We start from the raw sequence: 20,012 nt of genomic DNA, 5'->3' as shown, positions 1-20,012 counted from the left end.
ATTAGAGAGTTCATCATATGAGTCTCCCTATCACATGCACTCATATTAGCTAGAGGGAACATTTATTACACCCTAGTTTGATTTAGGTCAAACCAAAGTGGCTCCCACTGACTTTCATAAAGTCAGATTTCGGTGGGCCTTAATTGGCTAGGGTTTCGCATGTAACCTCTTGATGAGGTGTGGGGCCCACCACTGAGGGAGGTCATCCAATGACCAAAAGGGACACCATGGCAATGATGTGCATTCAGCCATGGTGTGCGCAAGAGCCACTGTCGATTGAGCATGGGCCAAGCACTTATGGCCCATGTATGTAGCACATCACACATCCAAACATCTCATGCAGGGATAAATTGATCCAATCAATTAATCTTCTGTAAGGCCCATTGGAAGCCCATTTTCAACCCATAATATTAACCATTAATATTATCTAGGTATATGGGCTGAAATAAGGTTACCCAGTTCGGCCCATATAGCTTTAACCTTTGAAGTTGTCTTTTGGTAGTTTTAACTATTTAAAACTGGGCCTTTATAGGTTGGGCCAATATAACCATTTAATTAAATATCAATCCTCAGGCCCATTACTGGGAAAATTAGGGCTGGCTTTTAGCCTTGATTAAACCCTAGATTTGGTCCAAACAGTTTGAACCAATTCTTGGATCGAATGGATCTAGGGTTTGATCTTTAATTAAATATTTAATTCAAGAAAATAATCTAAAATTAAATATTGATAAAAGAAAATCAAGAATTAGTCAATCAGGGATGTTCACACAATCCATCCTGCAAAACAGAGGTTAGATCATAGATTGCAGTTTCACAAACTGCAAATCGCAGGTAGCGAATGTCCCATCTATGAAATCTCCTTCCATGCGGTGCCATCTTCTATCCAAAAAAAATAAATAGAAATCCTATTTCTATTAATGATTACATTAGATCGAATGCCTAATACATTGAGTCTAAAAAATAAAAAATATATTTACAGACCAAATGTAATAAATAAATCAAGAAACTGCAAATCTTGCAGTTTTCCCTGCGCAAACCAAGAATTCGATCTCCTCTTGTACAAACAGCCCATAAATCAAGAAAATCATAATGAACAATTCTAAATAATAATCAGATTTATATAAAATTAATTTCAGATTATTTGTCCATCAATTTTGGGAACAAATTTCCTAAAACCCATATCTGCGCAAATCAGGTAGAACGCCTTCTGCCCATTTGTGCAGGTTCAGATCTGAAAGAAATTGGTTCAAGATTTGAACCTGGCTCTGATACCACTGAAGGGATAGGATATCCATCACATGGACGCCCAAAGATTGCAGAATAAGGGGGCAAATATCAAAAAAAATTTCTCTCCCTTCAATTGGGAATCGCATTCCCTATTTAGAAAATCATATTTTCAATGATCATTCCTGAACCATAAACTGAACTAGATCTGAACCAAAAGGAGTAGGGAGGGATTATACCTGATATGGAGAAACAGTATCTCCCAATGGAGGTGTTCACGCCCAAGGAAGGATCCAAAATCTACTCCCACTGAAAATGGCACAGTGTAGGGTGGAGCAGAATCAACAGTGTTCTTCCTAATGAAGTTGACCCTTCGCAAGAATCAACTGGATGGATTGTGAATACAGCTCCAAAGAAAAGATTGGTACCAAGATCGAATGTTGATTACTCCTATAGAGAGGAGGAGATCAAACTGCTGGAGGCGGCAGCTGCAGGAAGGAGGTGGCAAGAGAGTATTCACAGGGAGCAGAATTCTCTCTTCTTGTGATTTCAGCTCTAAAGATAGGAGTTGTGTATTGTATGTCTAAAGGCTGCCACCCCCTCCTCCTTTTATAATCTTAAAGGGATCAGCTCCTAATCCCTTTAGGAGTTGCTGATCCAAATCATATTTAGATTAGAAGTCCCTTTAAGTGATAAGGGATAACCCTTATCTTATCTGCAGATCAGATCAGCCATCTCCTAATCTAATTAGGAGGCTTCCAGATCTAAATCTTATTTAGATCTTGGACTCTCTAAGTGGATAGGGTCTAGGCCCAATCTTATCAGCTGATCTATCTCAGAATTCGCCCCTTTAAATGACTGATCAAATCAGCCCAGTTCGAAATGGGCTTAAGGCCCATTAAGGTTATATATTCATTTAGCCTTCCAAACTGCTGCCCAGTTGGGATTCCTTGTATGGCATGGGACCCAAACATTGATCTACACATCAGCCACATGGGTTCGGCCCAGCATTTGTTACAAGGTCTGGCCGTATACACTATTATGGATAGTGCACCCCCTAAAACCCATCTCATGGGCTCTATGAGCCCAACACTTAACCTAAGTGGTCCCTAGGCCAAGCCACCTTGTAACACCCAGGGACTGTGGGAAAATGTAAGATTAGCCCATCAGGTATTATTCTCAATGGTCTTACACTTAACCTCTCAGCCCATAATGATCATACACTGCCCGACAATAGAGGACCTCTCCCTCGGCTGCAAGCAACAGTGTTGCACTCTTTGCTTATATGGATCCTGAGAATTGAAACCTTTTGCAAATCATTTCAAAACCAAAATATATCTCATATAAAATATATTTTGCAAAACAAATCTCAACGATTGAAATCGGCTACCTGCAGTCTTGGTTTCCATCAGTGAGAGTGCATCCCCAATCATTACCTTTGTCCGACAAAGGGGCTGATCTTGTCAGTATGATCACCCACTCAGATGAATTCTCAGATTGTCCCAACATACCCAGGTTTTGACCCCCGCTAAGGATCTCACTGAATGGTACATCAAAGCCAGCCCAATCCGACACCTAGTGCATTATCATAATCGAGTCTAGGGGTCGGGTATAACTTTCTAGTTTTGCCCATCAATCTCCAAGGTCTACGGCAATACTGGAAATCTGGTCTAGTTCAAAGATTCAATTAATCCTACACTATATGTGCCTAGGGTCTCACCCTGGCAGCTGAGGCAGGCCACCCCAACCGACTTGGTCGTACCACAGTGTCAGCCTTGTTAGGATAGGTCTTCCCAGACCGACCCACTGGCTGTGAACATTCTCAAATAACACGAGTCTCATTAAGTGTCCAGTTTAAGGGTATTACACAGAAACATGCCAAGAGAACATGAATCAAATATGCACTTTTGTTCATTCACAATAAACTCATAAAGTACATCATCTTGATTGAAGCTAAGGGCATACAAATCTATCTAACAGCTCCCACTTGCTCCTAAGCTCTCCTCATCAAGAACTATTTCCTGATGATGGGTGTCCAGGATGTACTCAGTTTCTAAGAATTGGGCATTTCGACTATAAAACACTTTCTGCTTGCTTGGGTCATAGAATAGATAACCCACTGAATCTTTTGGGTATCCTTTAAATAGGCAATGATTGATTTTGGATTCTAACTTGTCCGCACTCATTCTTTTAACGTGCACCAGACAACCCCAAATCTTCAAGTGTCTTACACTTGGTTTCCTTCCTGTCCATAATTCATATGGAGTTTTTGGAACTGATTTGGTTGGAACTCGATTTAGCACGTAGATAGCAGTCTCCAATGCATATCCCCAAAAGGATGTGGGTAATTCTAAGCATATGAGAAGCAACCAGACCATGTCTAACAAGGTCCTATTCCTCCTCTCTAAAATACCATTGAGTTGAGATGTAGCAGGAGGAGCTAATTGTGACACTATCCCATTGACCTTCAAGTAGTCCCTGAATTCGTTAGAGAGATACTCGCCACCTCGATCTGATCGAAGGGCCTTAATTTGTCTCCCCAACTATTTCTTGACTTCGTGTCTGAGCTCTTTGAACTTTTCAAAAGATTTAAACATGTGTCTCATTAGGTACACATAACCATATCATGAAAAATCATCTGTAAAGGTGATGAAATACACGTGTTGGTTCCGTGTCCTAACACTCAGGGGACCATACACATCTGTATGAATTAGGTCAAGTGTGCCTACACACCTTTCAGGCTTACTGTCAAATGGATGCTTAGTCATCTTACCTTGAAGGCAAGGCTCACAAGTGGGAAGATTTTCTATGGTTAGAAAATCCAAAGGACCATCCTTTATTAGCCTTGTGATTCGGTCAACACCGATATGGCCAAGACAGTAATGCCATAGGCACGTGGGACTTAATGTATTATGAGTTCTTTTCTTGGGATTTTTGACCGACGTAATTTCAGTTAAGTTAGTTTCCAGAGAAGGATGTAGAACATAGAGACCGTTCTCCAGTTCCCCACATGCGATGAAGTTGTTATTCCATTTAACAGTAATCATATTACTAAAATAAACAGTATATCCATCAGCACACAGTTTAGAAATAGAAATCAAATTTCTTCTTAAGTTCTGTACATAAAGACAATCTTTAAGTACAAGCACTCCTTCTCTAAAGACTAATTCTACAGTTCCTATTGCCGTAGCTGCAACACTTGCAGTCATTCCCAAGAACAGTGTCACTTCTCTTTCACTCAATCTTTTACTAACTTTGAACCCCTGTAGTGAGTTACACACATGAGTTGAAGCCCTGGAGTCAACACACCAGGACACAGAAGTAACTAACATATTAGTTTCTATGACACAAGTTTTGACGTTACCTTTCTTAGATTCCAGGTAGGCAAAACAGTTCCTCTTCCAGTGGCTGGTCTGTTTGCAGAAGTGACAGACATCATATGGTGCATGAAGGCAACTATTTTAGCTGCAAAACCCCACCACCTTTCTGTGACGGATCATATCCACTCATCGTATGAGTTTCCCTTTGGCCTCTGTCAGACAAGGTTCAGAGCTGTTTTTAGGTAAACCTTTCTGTCTAGTGAGTACTCACCCATCATATTCTGGTTATGTGATGGGTTTGTCGAAGCCCTCAAAATTATTACTACTCCCACAATAAAATATTTGCAGTAAAAGTGGTTCTAGGTCGAATCCCACAGGGAGCAAATCAGTAATCTCTTAGCCGAATGGGTAAAGTAATTGGGTGGGAAAATTAAATAACTAAAATTAAAAGAATAACAATCTAAACAAACAAGAGAAAATCAGTCTTACCGAATTCTGGTTCAAGGGTTTGGGTTGAATCGATTGGCCATCGATCCTAGGTACAATTTAGCATTCTTGCAATTCAAGCATTTAACCTTAGATTTATTAGGATAGCCATAATAAACCTTGTGTTTTCCTAATTCAGTTGACCAAACCCAGCATTCGATCAACACTTATCACCACTCAACTGGGTACGATAGCATTCCATGTTAAACAGTGATAGCATTAAGATTTGTGAAAACAGTTAAACCAAAATAACAATAATTGAGATAGCTGCAATTACTGAATTTTGTTCCATCGATTCTTTTAGGTTGAACCATGTTAAAACATTGGTCAAAGGCTGTCACGAACAATTGACCCAAAAAGATAACAACCTAATTGCTACTTGTACCATTATTCGTGACAATTACGGATCACCGAAATCATGGATAGCAGTAGGAAAATCAACATTAATTCAGTTTGTCAGACTAATTAACATTAAAATCCAATAAAAATGTGCACAAGAACCAATGAATACTTGAATTAAAAGACAAGAAAATAAATTAACTATAGAACCTCACAATGACACAATCGAACCTCTCCCCTTGAACCAGAAAAAAGAAGCTTAGCTGCTCATGATCTGCGCAATCTCCATGCTTTGCTTCTCCATGGCCGAACTGATCTTCTTGAGTTGCTTGATGCTTGATTGCTGCATGATTGAGTGATTGCTAGAGCTGGTTCACCCCCCTCTTTATATAGCCAAAGGAGAGGGCTGTTTTCCAACTCCTTCTAGGAGATCATCTTATCCTTAAGGAGTTTTGATCTTATCTTGAACTAATCCTATCCTATCTCTTATCTAATGCTCTAATCTCAATCTTCTTATCTCTGTAAGATTACATTCAAGAATTTAGATCTGATAAAACTTTCTCCTTGGAGATTACATTCGAAATTCGGACTCTTAACTCTTGAATTCGAGTTGGGCTGCTTCAGCTACTTCTGCGAGTTGGGCTTAAGTTGTGAAATGGGCCTGGCTGCGAACTTGCTCCGACTTTGGGCTCGTTTTCGCACTCGATGCGTGCCGAATCTGTCAAAACCCAAAACATAAAAGTTGTGGGCATTCCTTTCATCTTTCTAATGCTTCTTGAATTGTCTAATTCGGTGTCAGGAATTGAGAGTTAGGCCCAGATTACTGACTGTCGCCGAAACTGTGCAAAATCACCCGATTTGTCCTGTTTTCTTCCAATTGCCTTCTTTATTGCCGTAAATCGAAATACAAGAGTAATGAGTTCATTTAAGTGATAAATAAATATAAAAGAGTGAATATTAGAGGATAAAAATAGAGTTCTTTTTGGTCTCATCATTATGCCAAGGTACCATGAGAGAGTTCCCATTTTCTGGTGAAGCCCCTCCCACATCGGTCTATGACGCCCCTATCATCTTATGAAACACTCTGACAGATCCAACAGCAAATGGATAGTCCAATTTTATGGTGCGTTTCCTCATTGCTGAAGGACCCATCATTGTGCTAATGATGGAAGGACTTTAGAGAGTCCATCATATGGATCTCCCTATCACATGCACTCATATTTGCTGGAGGGAACAAAATTACTTCCTATTTCTAATTTAGGTCAAACCAGAGTGGCTCCCACTGACTTTTATAGAGTCAGATTTCTGGTAGGCCTTAATCGGCTAGGGTTTTTGCACGCATCCCTTTTCAGGGTTATGGGGCCCACCACGTAAGGAGAGGTCATCCAATAACCTCAAGGGACACCATGGCAATGATGTGCATTCAGCCATGGTGTCCGCAAGAGCCACTAACGAGTCATCATGGGCCAAGTCTTTATGGCCCATGGTCGCAACACATCAAACATCCAAACATCACATGTAAAGGAAGAATTGATCCAATCAATTAACTGTTGTAAAGCCCATTAAACAGCCCATTTAAAATCAAAAACATTAACAATTAATGTCGACTAGGTATATGGGCTGAATCGTAGTTAGCAGTTCGGCCCATACAACTTTTCTCACAAGAGTGGGTTTTTGCAGTTTTAACCTTTTAAAACTAGGCTTTACAGGTGGGCCGAATTAATCCCTGTAATTGAACATCAGATTTGGAACTGCAAGAGGGAAAAATTTGGGCTGAAAACAGTCCCCTTCGAACCCTAGATTCGGTCCAAACAGTTTTAGTCCAATCTAGTCCGAAATTATCCGAAACTGATTTTCAATTCAAGAATTAATTCATTAAAGATCTAAAATTAATAATTTTGATTTTAAACAAACACAAATCAAATATGGACTGTTCGCACCACCTGCAAAATAGAGGTTAATCACTAGGGTTGTAGTTTCACAAACAGCAAATCGCAGAAAGCGATCTCTCCATCTACAAATCTCCAGCGCCACCTTCTTCTTCTTTCTTCTTCAATCAAGAAAATAATAAAAAAAACAGAAATCCTATTTCTATTAAATAATTACATTTTTTATCAAATCCTATACATTCAGTCTAGAAAATAAAAAAAAAATAATTATTTACATACCGAATTGAATGAATAAAATAAAAGGGTGCGCAGACCATCTGCGCCAAATCTGCACTGCGTGAAGGGATAGGAAATCCATCACATGGATGCCCAAAGATTGCGGAATAAGGGGGTGAATTTCAAAATTTTTTTTTCTCCCTTCAACTAGGAATCGAATTCCCTATTTAGAAAATCATATTTTCAAGGATCATTCTTGAACCATAAACTGAACCAGATCTGAATCAAAAGGACTAGGGAGAGATAATACCTGATACAGAGAAATAATATCTCTCAATGGAGGTGTTCACGCCCAAGGAAGGATCCAAAATCTGCTCCCACTGAAGATGGCATAGTGCAAGGTGGAGCAGAATCAGCAGTGTTCTTCCAAAAGAACTTGATCCTTCTCAAGAATCACCTGGATGGCTTGTGAATACAACTCCCACCAATCATTTCTCCAAAAGATTGGAATCAAATTCCAATATTGATTTCTCCCAAGGACTGGAGATCGAATTACTGTAGGCAGCGGCTGCAGGAAGGAGGCGGCAAGAGAGTAATTGTAGGAAGCAGAATTCTCTCTTCTGTGATTTCAGCTCTGAAGACAAGACTATCTGTTGCTTGTGATTATGTTAATGTTTAAAGGCTGCCGCCCGCTCTTCCTTTTATAGACTTAAAGGGATCAGCTCCTAATCCCATTAGGAGTTGCTAACCCAAATCAAATCTAGATTAGAAGTCCCTTTAAGATAAGGGATAACCCTTATCTTATTTAGATCTTGGACTCTCTAAGTGGATAGGGTGTGGGCCCAATCCTATCAGCAGATCCATCTCAGAATTCGTCCCTTAAGTGACTAATCAAATTAGCCCAGTTCGAAATGGGCTTAAGGCCCATTTAAGGTTATGTATTCATTTAGCCTTCCAAACTGCTGCCAAGTTGGGATTCCTTGTATGGCCTGGGACCTAAACATTGATCTACACATCAGCCACATGGGTTCAGCCCAGTCTTTTTTACAAGGCCTGGCTGAATACACTGTTATGGATAGTGCACCCCCTGAAACCCATCTCATGGGCTCTATGGGCCCAACACTTACCCTAAGTGGTCCCTGGGCCAAGCCACCTTGTAACACCTAGGGACTGTGGGCAGATGCAAGATTAGCCCATCAGGTATTATCCTCAATGGTCTTACACTTAACCTCTCAGCCCATAATGATCATACATTGCCTGACAAGAGAGGACATCTCCCTCGGCTGCAAGGAACAGTGTTGCACTCTCTCAAGTATGGATCTCGGTAATTAAAACCTTTTGGAAATCATTTCAAAACCATTATTTATATACTTTTATATCTCATATAAAATATATTTTGCAAAACAAATCTCAACGATTGAAATCGGCTGCCGGCAATCTTGGTTTCCATCAGTGAGAGTGCATCCCCGATCATTACCTTTGTTCGAGAAAGGAGCTGATCCTGTCACTATGATCATGCACTCAGATGAATTCTTAGACTGTCCCAACATACCCAAATTTTGACCCCTGCTAAGGATCTCACTGATTGGTACATCAAAGATAGCCCAATCCAACACCTAGTGCAGTATCATAATCGAGTCTAGGGGTCGGGTGTAACTTTCCAGTTTTGCCCATCAATCTCCATGGTCCAAGGCAATACTGGAAATATGGTCCAGTTCAAAGATTCAATTAATCCTACACTGTATGTGCCTAGGGTCTCACCCCGGCAGCTGAGACAAGCCAGCCCAACCGACTTGGTGGCACCACAGTGTCAGCCTTGTCAGGATAGTTCTCCCCAGACCGACCCACTGGCTATGAACATTCTAAACTAACATGAGTCTCATTAAGTGTCCACTTTAAGGGTATTACACAGAAACATACCAAGGGAACATGAATCAAATATGCACTTTTATTCATTTACAATAAACTCGTAAAGTACATCATTTTGATTGAAGCTAAGGGCATACAAAAACTATCTAACACTGCGATCTCCAGGTTTGCACAACCCATTAAATCAAAATAAATAAAGAACAGTTCTAAATAAATTTTGGATTTAACAAAAACTAATTTCAGATCAATCACACTTAACAAGAAACAGTTTCTTGAAATAAAGAAAATAATCTGCGCAAATTTTTGGCAGAACATCTTCTGTCCATCTATGCAGGTACAGATCTGATTTTCTTTTGGTTCAAGATTCAAATCTGTGGCTCTGATACCACTGAAAGAATGGTAGGATCCATCGTATGGATGCCATAGAGATTGCAGAATGGGTGGGTGAATTTCAAAACTTTTCCTACCTTTTTTAAACTGAGAATCATATTCTCTAATTTAAGAATACAATATTCAAGAATCCAACTTGAACTATAATCGAACCAGATCTAAACCAAAGACAAGGGAGGGATTATACCTGAGCCGGAGAAGTAGTATCTCCCAAAGTTGGTGTTCATGCCCAAAGAGGACACCGGATCCGTCCCATAGATGGGTGATCATATCTGATGGAGGGTGATTTGGCCCGACGTCGTAGCACGGGTACACATGGGCGTGACCTTGCTTAAGCAGTGACTCAGCATGACAGTGCAATGAACGTGAACACAACTCGGAGGGAAGGTCCCATCGAGTTCAGCTCGACAACTAGGCGGATAAACAACTCGCCGGAAGCTGCCGTACCCGCACCTCCTCCCTGGGGTTAAGGCACTTCGGGGCATCCCGAGTTCGAGGTGGCCTGACCTCTCTTTAGGCCCGAGCTCCTCTCAATGGACCTCGGGCCACTCCCAGACAGGAATGCATCGATCCATCTTTGGACATCCCAAGGCATAGACACCTCAGATCAGCCAGCTCGGCATAACTTGCTACTGGCAGCTCGTCACTCAAGAGACAGCCCGACGGAAGGTAATTCGCACGAGGGTAGTTCAGTACACCACAGGGAGGCTTCCTGCTCGACCACCATATCTGACAAATCTGGGGATAGCAACCTTGTCCCTCATCACATAGCATCGCGCCTATCACCTTTAGAAGGTGTCTCTCACCTGACAGGCGCGTACACTGCAATGACGGCCCCGTGTGTGCCACCTCAGCCTTGCCTGTAATGACTGTGGCAGACTGATAGTGGCGGTTATACCTACCCTGTTAGAAGTCAAAGGGCCTGAAGCAACATAATCCTGTTATAAGAAGCTGATTTTCAAGGAATGAGGTATCTTCGAACCATTGGCACAATCTGCACTCTTAGCCTTCATCTTCCCTTTGCTTCTCACACAGAATACTGACTTAATCGTCGGAGCGTTCCCACCGGCCAAACCCCCCAGGACTTCTTCTTCTTCCTCTTCATTTCAGGTACCTCTCAGGAGCCACGTGAGTGCCAGCTAGGAGTGACCAAATCGCGCTACATCATTTGGCGCCATCTGTGGAAATCGCTTCAAAAAGCCTTTCTCCAAAACTTTCACATCTCTTTATTCTCCAAAAACCCAACACTCATGGCTTCCTCTAGCAACGTCGAACGAAGCACGGAAATGGATAACTCCAGGGAACAACCCCAGCTTCCTACTGTCTGTATCAGATAGTTCACCATCCCCCTCTCGGCGGACGGAATCCCCAGCTTGAGTGTGCCTCTTATAGTGGCACCTGTCGTCGCCCCACTCCTTGCTACTGTCGGAGCAACGTTCACAGAACCTTCGGTAGTTCCCCCAGCGGCCAGCCCAAATCAACTGGAGGACTTGATGTAGTGCATGCGGGCCATGCAGGCCCAAATGCAATAGTTCCAGCAACTTCAGCTCTATCAACATGTGCTACACCAGGTCTCCCAGTATCAGTATCAGTAGCAGTTCCCCCAGCTGCCTCAACCTCAGCTTCAGCAACCACAGCTCCCACCTCGGCACCCAGCCTCGCAGCAAGCTAGGTCTCGCCGCCAGGACGAGCACCCCTCTGGCCGAGGAGAGGCCCCCTAGGACCTCCCAAAAAACCAGGCCTCCCCCCGCGGCAGACGAGAGAGACTGGCTACCCCAGTCTCACTGCGGGCGGACAGGTTGGGAGGACCCCAGCTCGCTAGGTCTACATCAACTCGGCAGTCGAATTTTGAAACCCTGTTCCTTGAGAACCAGTTTGAGATCCTGGCAATAGACTCCAAGCAGGATCCTTCTATCTGTAGTCATCACCAGCGGACTGGGCTACTTCCTACACAAACCATTCCAGACAGCACAGAGGTGAGCAGCACGAACGCCGAACCCACCAAGAAGCAGAGACGCCACCACCGAGCTCACCGATCTGTCACCCACAATTTGCCCGAGCTCGGGAGCAAAGAAGAGGTAAGCTCGGCCGAAGTCAAAGCTCCTCTCCTCTCAGTTCCATCCCCCCTATCTTTCGAACTCCGAGCTCGGGAGCAAAGCAGTCTCAATGCTCAAAGACTTCAAGCTCCCCCCTCTTGACAAGTATGACGAGTCATTTGACCCAAATGATCATGTAGATTCCTTCCAGTCACAGATGCACCTGGCGAGAGCCAATGAGTCGTGCATGTGTGTGGCTTTCTCCACTACTTTCAGAGGAGTAGCCTGTACTTGGTACCGGAACTTGGCACCTGGATCGATAAGAAGTTGGGCGCACTTCGAGTAGGCCTTCACGTCCCACTTCGTCACTAGTAAATGGTGCCCTCAAACTAAAGAAAGCCTCCTCAGCATAGTGCAGAGAGAGGGAGAGTCCATTTGGGGCTATATCAAGCGGTTCAACGATGCTTGTATGCAGATACCGTGCCTGGACCCCATCATACACCTTGCAGTAGCCAAGAAAGGCGTGACACACAAAGAGTTCAAATGGCACATGGTCGTCAACCAACCAGTGAACATAACTGAGTTTTTGAAGCTCGCAGACAGGTTCATAGCCACTGAAGAGGAGATCAACCAAAAGGGCGAGGGTGCGCCCAAAAAAAAAGAGGGAAGGAGAGCCTTCTAGTCAAGGGAACAGCCGGAAGAAAAAGGATACAACTCGGGGGCAAAGCCGGGTCAACTGTTCTGAGCTCTTGTAGCGGACCGAGCTGATTACACCCCACTAAACGCAAAGCGGGCCGAAATCCTGATGGTGATCAAGGACACCTCATAGTGAAGTGACCACCCCGTCTAAGGGGGAATCCTAATGAGAGAATTAAGAATCTACATTGCAGTTTTCACAAAGATCATGGTCACAGTACCGAGAGTTGTAAAAACCTCCGCGATGAGATAGAGGAGCTCTATCATGGATATCTGAGAAACTTTGTACAAAATAATAATAACAATAGTAGTAAAACAGGTCAACAAGGAGAGCACGGTAAGGATGCTCCCGAGTCTAGTAGCAAGCCGACCGAACAACCGTAGAGGCAGCCTCCAGAGGAGAGGCCAGTTCGGGGGACCATCCACATGATAGTGGGAGGTTCGATCATTACGGGTTGCACTCCAGTAGTAGCTCGGACGTCAGTTCGTGAGGCCACCCAGGAAGAGCAGAACCCCCCAAAGTGGCCAAGGACAGAAGAGTCAATTTTCTTCATAGAAGATAATGCATGAGGGATCCACTATCCCCACGATGATGCCTCGTAATAAAGCTCGGCTGACATCCTCTTCAAAGCTGCGTTCGACCAGCTTCAGCTATAGAGAGAAAACCTAAAGCCCACAAGCACTCCTTTGGTGGGCTTCAATGGAGAAGAAGTCCGGCCCCTTGGGAAAATAACAGTACTTGTGGAAGTCGGCACATGGCCTTGTGTGGTCAGATTCAAACATGACTTCCTGGTGGTCATGACCCCCTCCCCCTACAATGCCATAATAGGTCGACTGATCACCCATGTCCTATGGGCGGTGGTCTCCACTTACCATTTGGCTATGAAGTTCCCAACAGACCGGTGTGGGGGTAGCGCAAGGCAACCAGCTTGAGTCCCGCAAGTGCTATGTCACCGCCCTAAAGGGAAAAACCAAGGTGGCCGATGACCTCGAACTGGAGCGGCCCATGAAGCAAGTTGAAGAACAAGCCACACCCACGGAAGAAATAGTCACTGTCCTGACCTCAGCGGTAGACCCAGCTCGGACGCTTCAGATCGGCGCTTCCATCCAGGAGCCTCTACAATCTGAACTAGCTAGTCTCTTACTTCAAAATTTAGATATTTTTGCATGGTCCGTGGAAGAGATGCCCAGTATAGACCCCAAATTCATAACTCACAAGCTGAATACTGATCCTGTAGTAAGGCCCATTATAAAGAAGAAATGCAACCTAGCCCCGGAGCGGTGGAAAGCGATCAACGAGGAGGTCGAGAAGCTCCTCGCAGCTGACTTCATAAGAGAAGTCCATTACCCGAGCTGGTAGCCAACCCCATCCTAGTAATGAAGGCCAATGGCAAGTGGCGCATGTGTGTCGACTACACCGACCTAAACCGGGCTTGCCCAAAAGACTGCTTCCTGCTCCTCAGAATTGACTGCTTGGTGGACGCGACCTCAGGACATGAGTTGCTAAGTTTCTTGGACGCCTATTCGGGCTATAACCAAATCAAGATGGACCCAACGAATGAAGAAAAGACTGCCTTCATCACTGAGTTCGGTCTGTACTGTTACAAGGTTATGATCTTCGGGTTGAAAAATGCAGGGGCAACCTTTCAAAGGCTTGTAAATAAATTGTTTGCACAATTAATCGACTGAAAAGTAAAATGCTATGTAGATGACATGGTCGTCAAAACTCAATTGTCACATGAATTAATACACGACTTGCATTCTATTTTTGAAATTCTACATAAGTTTAATATGAGACTGAACCCAAACAAGTGTGTATTCGGTGTGACCTCGGGCAAGTTCCTAGGATACATCATTAACCGGTGCGGCATTGAGGCCAACCTGGATAAGATTAAGGCCATTTTAGATATGAGACCACATCGGAAGTTGAAGGAGGTTCAAAGATTGAATGGCCGCATAGCTGCCCTGAGCCGCTTCATGTCCAAGTCAGTGGACTGCTGTCTGCCATTCTTTAAGGCAATTAAGAGCAAAGGGTTCGAATGGACCCAAGACTACAAGCACGCATTCAACGAGCTCAAGAAATACCTCGCTAGTGTGTCAATCTTAACCCAGCCCGAGGAGGGCAATGTTTTAGAACTGTACCTCTCGGTGAGCGATGAAGTGGTCAGTTCGGTACTTATAAAGGAAGTAGATCGGGTCCAACGACCCATCTACTATGTTAGTAAAGTATTGCAGGGAGCAGAGACGAGATACCCAGAGATAGAAAAGCTAGCATACGCACTGGTAATTGCAGCTTGGAAGCTCCGCCCGTACTTCCAAGCTCATACTGTTATCATCCTCACTGACAAACCTCTGAGGCAAGTCTTACTTAAGCCCGAGGTCTCTAGTCGGTTGACGAAGTGGGCCATTGAGCTCAGTGAGTATGACCTCTAATACAAGCTATGAACTGCCATTAAGACTCAAGCCTTAGCAGATTTCATCGTCGAGTGCACATTCAGCTCCAAAGTTCCCAAGCCGATTGAGCACGAGGTCCCCAGTTGGAGTGAGCCCGAAGCTCCCGGGCTGATTCAGTCTGAGCCCTGTGAAGTAGCAGCCAGTGTGGCCTCTCTCCTAGCTAATCCAAGTGCGAGCTGGGATGAGGAGCCCTGGATCCTTCATGTAGATGGCTCCTCGAACCAACAGGGCAGTGGAGACGAAATAGTTCTGCATGGCCCAAGTGGCACAAAATTGGAGTATGCGTTACGCTTCGAGTTCATGGCATCTAACAATGAAGCAAAGTACGAGGCATTGATAGCTGGACTAGCCTTAGCCAGAGAAGTAAAAGCCAAGCACATCGTTATCTGCAGCGACTCCCAACTTGTGGTCAACCAGGTCACTAGCAAGTACGAAGCTCGCAAGCCCACTATGGTCGCTTATTTAGCCAAAGTCAGAGAGGCCCTGCTCAACTTCTAGTCACACTTCATTAGACAAATCCCTAGGTCAGAGAACGCTGAGGCCAACTGATGAACCTACAATTTATCTATAATTTTTTAGGACTTTAGCATGGATTTTTATGGCGGTTTTATTAATTTTTGCCTTAATTTAGCTTAATGCTAAGAATAAGTTTCAGGGGTAATTAATCTAAGAAAATGAAGAAAAAAGGCAAGAAAAGAAGGTTCAAAAAGACCAAATCCAGCCCAGCCCGGTTGTGGAAGCAAGAGAGAGCACTTCGGCCCAAGAAGAGCAAGTGGATTCCTTGAGAAAACCCAAGAAAAGAAAGCCTAGCTAAGAGTAGAATTCGGCCCAGCAATGGGTGTAATGCACCCCATTCTAGAGGCTTCAAGAAGGGGCAAGAGCCCCCTTGAAAAACTATATAAGGAGGCCTCTAGGAGGGGGGAGAGGTGTTCAATTGCTTGAGAGGAAGGCTCTCCCACTCTTAGAGGTTCGGCCACCTTGAGAGAAGAGAAGAGAAGAAGGTTAGGCGCAAGGAAGAAGAAGAAGAAGGGCTGAAGGAAGTTCAAGACAAGCAAGCTAGAAGAGAAGGTGAGTTCGAAATTGGGGGTTTGTGATTCAAAGATCATTTGTAATAACTCAATTGTAGTTTCATTCTCCTTTAATTTGAATTCTGTTTTTTTGTTATATTTTCTTTCTTCTTTCTCCTTCTTCCATTCTTCCTTGATGTATTTCAGCTTGTAAAATTTCAGTTCAGCAATCTAATTCTTTTTTATTCATTCGAATGGTCATGAATTGTACTTGGAGTTTCTTGAATAAGGGTGTTTTTGTAGATTAATTCGGCCAACTAACCTTCAAAACTCAGATCTGAATTCTCAAATCTGAGATTGCAAGATCTGAATTGCTTGAAAGAGAATTCAGATCTGCAATATTCAGATTGGCCGAATGGATCTAAAGCTTGGAATTCCTAGAGTGCTTGAGAGAGACTCTAGGAATTCAGATCTACTATTCAAGAACTGAATTGGATGCAAGATTAGAGATAACTTGCACAATTCAGTTGGTGATCAATTCAGTTTTGAATTGATGCCTTAGAAGTGTTTGAAGAAATGCATGCATGGGGATTAGATTCTTGTTAGAGATAGAAGAATTGTCACTCATGCATAGGATGAACATGTGCTTGAGAGAGGCTGTTCATGATCTTGGGGTTTCACCAAACCAAGGCTCAATTATGATTTATTCGAATGATCCAAATTGATAGATTGCTGAATTCTGAGATTGAAATTTACTGCTTACTCTTCTAACCTGATTTGAAGGCAATTGGACCAATGATTTAGATAGATTTTAATTTAGGATTTTTAGCTTTCATTAAAGTTTTGATTTATTTGTTAATCATATAAGAAGTACTCAATTTAGTATTGATACTTGTTTCCTCGTGGGAATGATACTTCACTCACTACTTTATTACTTGAACGGCTAGTGCACTTGCTAGTGTCACAATGAGCCACACATCACCAACACCCTATCCAGGTTAGCCAGCACCAGTGACATTACCATGAGAACCATGTACATAGAGGACCTGCCTCGCCCTAGCATTCTCGGGGGGGCAGAGGAGGTCACTTCCGTCGTTCAAGCAGAGCAGAGTTGGATTGACCTGCTTGCGAGCTTCTTGCTACACGGAACCCTCCCTACATATCGCAATGCAGTTAGAAGGGTGCTGCGCCAGGTAGTCAAATATGCCATGATAGACGAATGGTTATACCAAAGATCCTACATGCTCCCCTACCTATGTTGCTTGTGACCTACCGAAGCCGAGCTCGTACTCTGCAACACTCATGAAGGTCTACGCGGCAGACACTTGGGGGGCAGGGCCCTCACCCAAAAGGCACTTCGACAAGGGTATTATTGGCCAACAATGAAGGCAGATGCAATTGAGCTTGTCCAAAAATGTTACAAATGCCAGAGACATGCCAATATTGACCACCAACCCGCTGTCGACCTCAAGTATCTCACCAGCCCGTGGCCCTTTGCACAGTGGGGCATCGACCTACTCGGGCCATTCCCACCAACAATGGGTGGAAGGATGTTCTTAGTAGTAGCAGTGGACTACTTTACCAAGTGGGTAGAAGTCAAACCCCTCGTAATGATCACAACTCGAAATGTTCAAAACTTCTTTTGGAAGAACATCGTGTGCCATTTCAGATTACCTCGGGTATTGATTTTCGACAACGGCAAGCAGTTCCAGGACATCAAATTTCAAGACTGGTGCTAAGACATGGGAATCCGATAGAACTTTACTTCAGTCGCACACCCACAAGCAAACGGTCAAGTAGATGTCACGAAAAAATCCATCCTCCGCGGATTAAAGGCACGGTTGGACCGAGCTAAAGGATTGTGGGCAGATGAACTACCAAGTGTCCTATGGGCATACCAGACCACGGAGAAGACCGCCATGGGAGAAACACCCTTCAATCTCACCTATGACACCGAAGTGGTGATCCCCGCTGAGATCGAAGTACCTACACTATGACTAGAAGCATACAATGATCAGACAAACGAAGATTAGCTATGTACCAACCTCGATCTACTCGACGAAGTAAGGGACCTCGTGTACATCAAGACCGCAGCCTACCAACAGAGAGTAGCTCGGTACTACAATGCTAGGGTCAAGAGGCGGAACCTCCATGTTGGCGACCTGTTCCTTCGTAAAGTTATGGCACCTGAGCCCGACGCTGGCAAACTCGAGTCCAACTGGGAAGGTCCTTACCGAGTGAAGCGAGTGCTCGGGGAAGGAATGTACAAGCTCAAGACCCTCGAAGGGAAACAAATACCTCGGGCATGGAATTTTGTCAACCTAAGACAATACTATCTGTAAGAATTGAGTAGGCCACGAGCCACTCCCAAGGCCTAAGGGCCAGAATACCGAGCTAATATGACCTTGACACAATAGGACACAGTCGCCTCTATGGCATGGGAAAACTCTGAGAGTGGGCCACGAGCCACTCCTCTAGCCTAAGAGCTGAAATGCCGAGTTAATGAAGAAACCTCAGCAGCATACAAAATTAAGCTATCCCATAAGTATGAACAAAGTACTTGCAGCGCCTGAGGTGCAGGCGGCTCGGGCACGAACCTCACAACAAATAGCCCACCCTGGCATGCAAAGAGTTGGACCTATTAAGGATAACAAATGGCAGCCTACCTCGGGTACAGGCAAGTCGGGCATTTGCCTTACTATGTCCCTCACCCCAGCGTACACGAAGCTACCCCTACTAAATGGTTCGGGCCACAATGGCCGTTAGGAACACCCACTTTGGAAGTTCAACTCGATAGGTTCACAGCTTGGGGTGAGATAACCGTTTTGACAAAAATGAATTGCGTAAAATTTTTGAAGGGATAGGAAATCCATCACATGGACGCCCAAAATTGCGTAATAAAGGGGGTGAATTTCAAAAATTTTTCTCTCCCTTCAACTGGGAATCGAATTCCCTATTTAGAAAATCATATTTTCAATTATCATTCTTGAACCATAAACTGAACCAGATCTGAACCAAAAGGAGTAGGGAGAGATAATACCTGATATAGAGAAACAATATCTCTCAATGGAGGTGTTCATGCCCAAGGTAGGATCCAAAATCTGCTCCCACTGAAGATGGCACAGTGTAGGGTGGAGCAGAATCAGCAGTGTTCTTCCAAAAGATCTTGATCCTTCTCAAGAATCACCTGGACGACTTGTGAATACAACTCCCACCAATCTTTTCTCCAAAAGACTGGAATCAAGATCCAATCTTGATTTCTCCCAAGCAATGGAGATCGAACTATTGTAGGCGGTGGCTGCAGGAAGGAGGCGGCAAGAGAGTATTTGTAGGGTGCAGAATTGTCTCTTCTGTGATCTCAGCTCTAAAGACAAGACTGTTGGTTGTCTGTTATGTGTCTAAAGGCAGCCACCCCCTCTTCCTTTTATAGACTTAAAGGGATCAGCTCCTAATCCCATTAGGAGTTGATAACCCAAATCATATCTGGATTAGAAGTCCCTTTAAGATAAGGAATAATCCTTATCTTATCTGCAGATTAGATCAGCCATCTCCTAATCTAATTATGATGTTTCTAGATCTAAATCTCATTTAGATCTTGGACTCTCTGAGTGGATAGGGTGTGGGCCCAATCCTATCAGCTAATCTTATCTCAAAATTCGCCCCTTAATGACTAATCAAATTAGCCCAGTTCGAAATGGGCTTAAGGCCCATTTAGGGTTATGTATTCATTTAGCCTTCCAAATTGCTGCCAAGTTGGGCTTCCTTGTATGGCGTGGGACCCAAACATTGATCTACACATCAGCCACATGGGTTCAGCCCAGCCTTTGTTACATGGCCTGCCGAATACACTGTTATGGACAGTGCACCCCCTGAAAACCCATCCGATGGGCTCTATGGGCCCAACACTTACCCTAAGTGGTCCCTGGGCCAAGCCACCTTGTAACACCCAGGGACTATGGGTAGATGCAAGATTAGCCCATCAGGTATTATCCTCAATGGTCTTACACTTAACCTCTCAGCCCTTAATGGTCATACACTGCCCGACAAGAGAGGACCTCTCCCTCGGCTGCAAGGAACAGTGTTGCA

Source organism: Nelumbo lutea, chromosome 8 (genome assembly GCF_056320005.1).
Source record: "Nelumbo lutea isolate HS-2025 chromosome 8, American lotus-T2T, whole genome shotgun sequence".
NCBI classification, from domain to species: Eukaryota; Viridiplantae; Streptophyta; class Magnoliopsida; order Proteales; family Nelumbonaceae; genus Nelumbo; species Nelumbo lutea.
The sequence above is the reverse complement of the archived record's forward strand: the minus strand, read 5'-3'. Positions refer to the sequence as shown.